At 45.8% G+C, this 7,076-nt stretch overlaps 1 long non-coding RNA gene across 1 annotated transcript; it reads right to left on the bottom strand.

The window, feature by feature from the left end:
* Window positions 1–6,159: 6,159 nt before the first annotated feature.
* Window positions 6,160–6,874, bottom strand: LOC133896153 (uncharacterized). Its single transcript, XR_009905718.1, has 2 exons — window positions 6,733–6,874; window positions 6,160–6,545 (listed from the first exon to the last, which is right to left on the bottom strand). It is a non-coding gene; the product is annotated as an uncharacterized LOC133896153 (long non-coding RNA).
* Between the last annotated feature and the right edge of the window lie 202 nt (window positions 6,875–7,076).

Here is a 7,076-nt window from a genome sequence, read left to right as displayed (position 1 = left end):
TCAAACCGGTGATGACTGATGAGGTAAGGGTCAAAGGAAGCAGAAACCGGAGGAAGAAAAGGGTGAAAGGAGCGCGATGCATGGTGCTAGGATTACGCATACGGCATACCATACCAACGTAGGCACAAATTCCAGGACCCTATCATCACTCTTCTACGGCCGTCTTTAGCTTAGCGAATTTCTATGGTTGTCTCTAACTACTATTTCTTATTTTTTCAATATATTAAAAAATTCATACTATTTTTTATACTCACAATGTATATTATATAATAAGAATGAGCTGTTATCTACAGTCAATTCTCTTCTCTCTTGCTTTACATTTCAAGATCTCTCGATCTAACCGCTGACACCTTTTCCCCCTAAGCATCAAGCAATCTGAGTCTGAGGTGAGATCAGATCTCTGACTCTGTCTGCCAAACAAAACCAGGACTAGTGTAGCAGCCATGCTCAGTGGCGCAGTCGAAGCAGCGGTCGCCGCTGTAACAGTAACAATAGAGCATGAGCTGGTAACTACTGCTAGAGCGTGACCGATAGCACTCCAGTTTTACTGGCATACAGGTCACTGACCCAGTAATTAACTGCCACCTGGGGGCACGGTCCCCGGAGCTTGACACCTTTTGACTGCCTTGCTATTCGCCGGAGACTGGAGCCATCGAAAAACCAGATCCAATTTTTTTCCCGCTACGATGACATGCATGCACAGTTGCACAAACTAACCATTAGCTCTTCAATATATTCAGGTACTAGTACTGAGGTGTTGCAACTGAGCTGACAAGCGTCTGAAAAAAAAACTGAGCTACCAAGTGTCGATTTACTTGTAACCGATCACTGTTGGCAGGAGCAACGGAGCATCTGCTCTGTTGGAGGTAACCGGATTCATTCTGTATGCACATGATAGAGCTCGAACGCGTACGTGCTTGCTCATACGCCCAGCAGAAAATTGCTGAAAGAAGGAACTTTTTCCCATTTTGCTAGCTGATTCGTTCTACTACGCCATTTGTCCCAGAAAGTTTTCACCAATTTTCATCGGTTGATCAGGTCGACCTACCAGCTGACGTTAGAAGGAAAGGATCTGTTCTCCTTTCGGTTCACGCATGCTTCTACAACGTCTGGACTCTGCACAGAGGCGATGTAAGAGACAGGTGAGAGACCAAGAGGCATATAGGCGCCTCTGCGCTCTGGTACATCCCCGTTGTATGAAAAGATGAAGCCCTAGCTCTGTTTCTATACAGTACTCCTACATAGGCAGGCAACGGAGCGGGTGGTGACAGAGTAGGTAGGAGAGTATTCCAGACTTGCAGTACCTTCGAGTTTTATGCCAAATATACTGTACCTGACTACAAGCTTGGCATGTAAATTGGCTATAAGCTCGGCTTGTACCGACACAGTCTCCTACACGCGAAACAATTTTTTAATAACATTATTTTATTAGAATACACAAATAATAGCTAAATTTACAAAAATAAAAGAATAAGCACATGGCAATAAGCTTGGGTCCTGTCGGCACGCAGACGTGGCCAAAACGGTATGTTCATGTGTCGATAAGCTTCCGAGTGAACACTGATATAGTTGTAGGGTTAGACTAGGGCTGATTGATTTGTCGGTATTTCAAGTGCCGACAGTTATGTCGGCAAATAGCATGTTGATAGGTCGCATTTCAATATTTTTTTATTTTTTATCATATTATTTTTTAATTTGAGAATAATCATGTATTTAATGATGCATAATCAGAGTATGTATGGTTGAGATTTTAGCAATTTGTTCTTTAATATTTTTGAAATTTAAAGATTTAATATTGAAATTTAAAGATTTCGAATAGTTTGACATCTCATTGTTATAAATTTAAAGAACATATTGCTAAAATCTCAACCATACATACTTTATTCTAAATTTAATATCATTATTTTTCTTAAAAAATTACTATACTATAACTACTCTAAATTTAATATCATTACTATATTTTTCTCTCTACTCTAACAAATTTTCTAACCATACTATATTTTCTACCTTACTCTAACTATTTTTCTAAATTTACTACATTTTCTACTGTATTTCTATCAAATTTCCTAATTTTTCTACTCTACTCTAACTAATTTCTTAACTATACTCTATTTTATATTGTTTTCTAACTTATTCTACTCAGTTTCTAACATCCCCTAAATTTCACTAACTATTACCTCTATTTTCTAAAGAGAAGAAAAAAAAAATTACATTCCCTTCGCTGGTTGGCCGCCGCCGAAGCTCGCTGCGCCCCCGCCTCGTGCCAGTGCTTGCGTGCCGCCTTGCCCCACTATTGCCTGTGCTGTCGCCGCGCTTGTGCCCACCTCCATTCGTCGCACGTCACCACTGATGTTGTGTGCGTGTGGCCCGTGGAAGAAAATCAACGACAACCAAGATTAAATAGGTACATATTGATAGGTGAAGTGACAACAAGCCTAACATGAACATGTTAGCACTCCCTGTGTCGACAGGTCCCGAGTGTATCTAAATGCCAACATGACACCCCTATTAAACGGACCCACCACCTTTCAGCACGCAGAATGCCAACAAGTACCGAGGCCCACTGCTACGCAAAAAATCGGCACACGGACTGTCGACGGGTCCCTAATTGGCACTCCGCGTGCCAACAAGTACCTACTCTTGCAATTTTACGAATTTAGCTAATACTTTTGTAATTTTCTAATAAATAATATTATTACAAAATTCAGCGAAAATTGGGGCTTCTCTGGTTCTCCTGACTACCCCTCCCTTCTTTTTTATTTTATTTTTCACGGTCTAAAAGCAACTTTGATCACTACTTTTTATAACTTTATGTCAACAAGCAAATTTGTATGTGTTTCACACACGTAGAATCAATTTAGGATATAGCAATCTAAAAAATAAAAGAAAATATAGTATAACAAAAACAAGATTTACATACACAAAATTCATAATATGATCATATAACTTCAGGAGAGAGGAGAGAACAGGAGGTTGAACGGGGTCGTATCGTCCAGAGTTGACCATCCACATCAACATTGTGAGAAGGATCAAGATGGTGACCGATTTGTAAGACCTGGACAGGAGGGTGAAGGGGGTCGTATCGTCCAGAGTTACATATCTATAGCAATGTTGTGAGAAGGATTAAGATAGTGATCGATTTATGAAGAGATGAAATTAAACAATTCTCGCATAGTACCTTAGTGTAAAGATAGCATGACATGAGTGAGCTCCATGGTAGCGAAGGTGGAGGCGACGTGCGAACGGCGACGCACACTCTACAAAAAGTTATCGCTGTAGGCGAAATGTGGGAGGTGACATAAACCTCTGGAGAAATCCAGAGTTGTCGGCGAAGTATGAGAGGTGACACACTGTCGGAGAATTAACTCCTGTCACATGGATCCCGAGAGACCCCTTTTTAGAGATTCGGCCGGGGGGATGATCCTGAATAAGTTCATCGGAGAAATAAATGGAATGAATGCAACGGCCGGTGGTGGGGGTGATGACCTAGTGCGAAAAGAAGTAAATACGCCGGAATTTAGACAGGTTCAGGCCGCACGGGAGCGTAATACCCTACTCCTGTATGGATGCAATAACTATCCTGAGGAAGTCCCTCAAGGATGTTGCTGGTTACAAGAATATTGGCCTAACTAAGAGCTTGAGGCTCCTCGTTCTTCGATTGGAACTGTACTCAACCTAGCTCACAGTGTCTCTCGTTCTTCTTTGTTGACGTTGTGCCTTGTGCGTTGTGTTGTTCTGCGTATCCTCTGGCTCTGGATCTATATCTTCGATTCACCCTCTCCTCTGTGCCGCCGGCTCTTTTAAGTACTCGCCGGCTGCGACATGTCCCGAACGGGAAGGAGGGGGCACAAGTTCCAAGACGCCATGACTGGGAAAGACGTCATCATTTCTTCTGGGTGAAGTGACCGGGGGTGGAAAATACGTCGCACGCCCGGTCACATGTCACCATGAACGCCCTGGCAACGAGCGCCATGGAGAGGGCCCACCGGGCAGCCGCAGAGCAACCCGGCGTGCGCGTCCTGTCTTGTTCCTCTGTCACAGCAAGGCGGCAGACGGAACGCCTTGATCCTCGCGATGTTATCCCGAGACAAGCCGGATGACGCGGGACGGGACCCGTGCAATTAATGACCCCACGCATCTCTGCCAAAATATGGCAGGAACTGATGCCGCGGCGGGAGCAGTTGGATGTGTCAGGCCACGCACGCTCATTAAATGTGGCCTCGGACCTCTGACTGGTGGACACCTCATCGGCAGGCCCCTCGGGGGCCTTTCTGGGTCGTCGGGGCACCGAGTGCTCGGGGGTATTGTTCACCTCCCCGAGCACTCTCTCCTGAGAATGCCTATCCTTGTCCTCGGGGTACCGGGTGCTCGGGGGTACTGTTCACCTCCCCGAGCACTCTCTCCCGAGCACTCGTGCACGAACCTTCGGGGAACCGAGTGCTCGGGGGCCGCCACGTGCAGCCCCGAGCACTATCTCCCGAGCACTCTTGTATGGATCTTCGGGGAACCGAGCGCTCGGGAGCTGCCGCACGCAGCCCCGAGAACTCTCTCCTGGAACTTAGCTCTTCTGATCGTCGGGGGACTAGGGTGCTCGGGGGTGACCGGGCACCCCCGAGCACTTTCTTCCCGGTACTTAGACTCTGTGGATCATCGGGGAACTGGGGTGCTCGGGAACCACTGACTGTGACCCCGAGCACCTTCTCCCGGGACTTGAGCTTTTCTCATCCTTTAGGATGGACCTCGTGGAATGGCGTCATGTAACGGATAGCTGGCTGGGCCTCGGGACTCAGAGACCCCCGGTTCCTGATACACCGACACACACCATCTAAAGAAACCCGACGATGAATGTATGGAAGACAATAACATCTAAACACGGAAGATTAATAATAGGAGATTGAATGTATTTTTGAAAAGAGTAACATGATACAACTTTACACGATGACTATTTGATTAACTCATGTAGACGGTGAAGATTAAATAGATCTATCATAACTCATATATTTTATAAAAGTGTGTGTGTGTGTGTATATATATATATATATATATATATATATATATGAATAAAATTATACTATTATGCGAGCTTTTATAGGACAAATGTAGTAATATGATTTTACTGTGGTCCAACTCTGGTAAAATTGACAGTACGGATTATATGATATCAAGTAAAAAATGAACAAGGGTTATCAGTGTTTCGCGCGAAGATTATTTAAATATAGATAAATCAGCGTAACATTTTGGCCACATGGGAGCATTATAATCAAGGCTAAGCACAGGTATGTTAGTTTGAATCTGTCAGAACACTATTGTTGGTCTGACAGAACACTCTTGCTAGAGCTAGACAGCATCATTTGTGATTATCTCAGTCATGAACTGGGTCTTCTCGTCATAAGCAAGACATGGAAACAAATAAGGCTGACAATGGATCTTGTCATCACAAGCAAGACATGGAAACAAATAAGACTGGCAATGGGACGGGATGAATCGGTCTCTGCAGGTTTTCCGTTTGGTCGGGGTGGGGACGAAGACGAGGTCACAGGTTAGGCCCCGACATAGGGTCGAGTCAAGGGCGGGACAAGAATTCACTCTTGGGTCTCCACAGGCACCTGAAAGGCCCAGTCGGCTAAATCGACCAGCCCATCTAATTCTAGCTGAGTCGGGCAGCTTTGAGCCCCACGTGGTATCGCCTCAAGGCGTGTCGCTCGCCCGCTCCCGCCTCCTGCCGCGTCGCTGAGTTGTCGATCTGCCATCCCCGCACGCCTTGGTGCCGCACCGTCGAGCCCCCCCTGTCGCCCGCTCGCCTCAGCACCGTGTCGGTGCCACCACATGCGCCCGCTACATCTCTTGCTCCCACCTACGATCCCGGTCTGGTTCGGGCCGAGGATGATTATTCACATGCTAAGGCTATCCAGCTCGGATCACATTTTTTTATTCATGTTTCGAGTAAGATATATTTTTACTGCACACAGTCCTAACCCACCCCGTTACCGGACCTAAACAAACAAGTTGCATTGCTTCCAACCGGGAATGAAGCATGAAAACAATGGCATGGTCGCATTTCCCCCGGTATTATATTGTTCAAGACTCGACACATATTTGACTGAGCGAGCATTCGCTCTCAGTGGTCATCAATCAGACACATATCCCAACACGGTAAAGTTAGCGAAACAAATTCATGTCAGTGTCTAAGCCATCAAAGTGTGGCCCCGAGAATAGTACTGTACCGGTACGCTTTCCTCCCCTGCATGATCTGGTCAGAAGCTCAAGCTCAAGGGTATGAGCAGTCAAGTGAGAGTGGTCCAGGACTGGAGCAAGCCAATGCATCAATGGCTTCTGGAGTCACTATACTTGTAAATTCTGTTCCGGCCGTAATCACCGGCACGTTCCGTGCCGTCAAGGAAAACGATATGAAGAGGAGTGCGTTCCATACCGGCTAGAATTCTGGTCAATTTCAGTCGTTCCGGACGAAATTGAGCAAAACAGCAAATTCCGGTATTGGGCTGCCCGGGCACGCATGACAACAATATTTCCTCTCAATGCATATCCTGGCAAGAAATCGAAGAGGGGAAAAACTTGATTTGAGTACTCACCAAGAATCCAAGAAACATTATCTCTTCCCAATCCATCTCGAAAGCAAGAAATCAATGGCAAAATATTTGGATCTGAGAAGAAAGAAAAAGAAATGAACAATGAAGAGGAACACAAGCGAGGGCAGCAGCTGCAAGCTCTCACGGTGTAGTCATGGACTATCCAGCGGCCATGAGCGGCAGGCGCCGAGGAGCTCGCCGGTGGCGCCCCATGTTCGAGCACGCGCAACGATGGGTGGAGCCTGGAGCGATAGGGTTCGATGCCTTTCAAGCTGTATTGGGCTGGGTTCTGTGTTGGGTCTAAGGAGGTCGCTGTACGTTTGCTTTTAACGTTTGGGCTTAATTGGATTTACTAATTTATAAACATATCTAATATATAGTTTATTAAATCAAATTCCGGAATAGAACGCTGGAATGGGCACCCAACCGCCGTACCTCCCCATAACGGCACCAAAGGCCGTGGTGGGGGACAGAAGACGAAAATGATGA

Source organism: Phragmites australis, chromosome 16 (assembly GCF_958298935.1).
Source record: "Phragmites australis chromosome 16, lpPhrAust1.1, whole genome shotgun sequence".
In the NCBI taxonomy this organism is placed as follows: domain Eukaryota; kingdom Viridiplantae; phylum Streptophyta; class Magnoliopsida; order Poales; family Poaceae; genus Phragmites; species Phragmites australis.
This window is presented reverse-complemented; position numbering and strand designations above follow the sequence as displayed.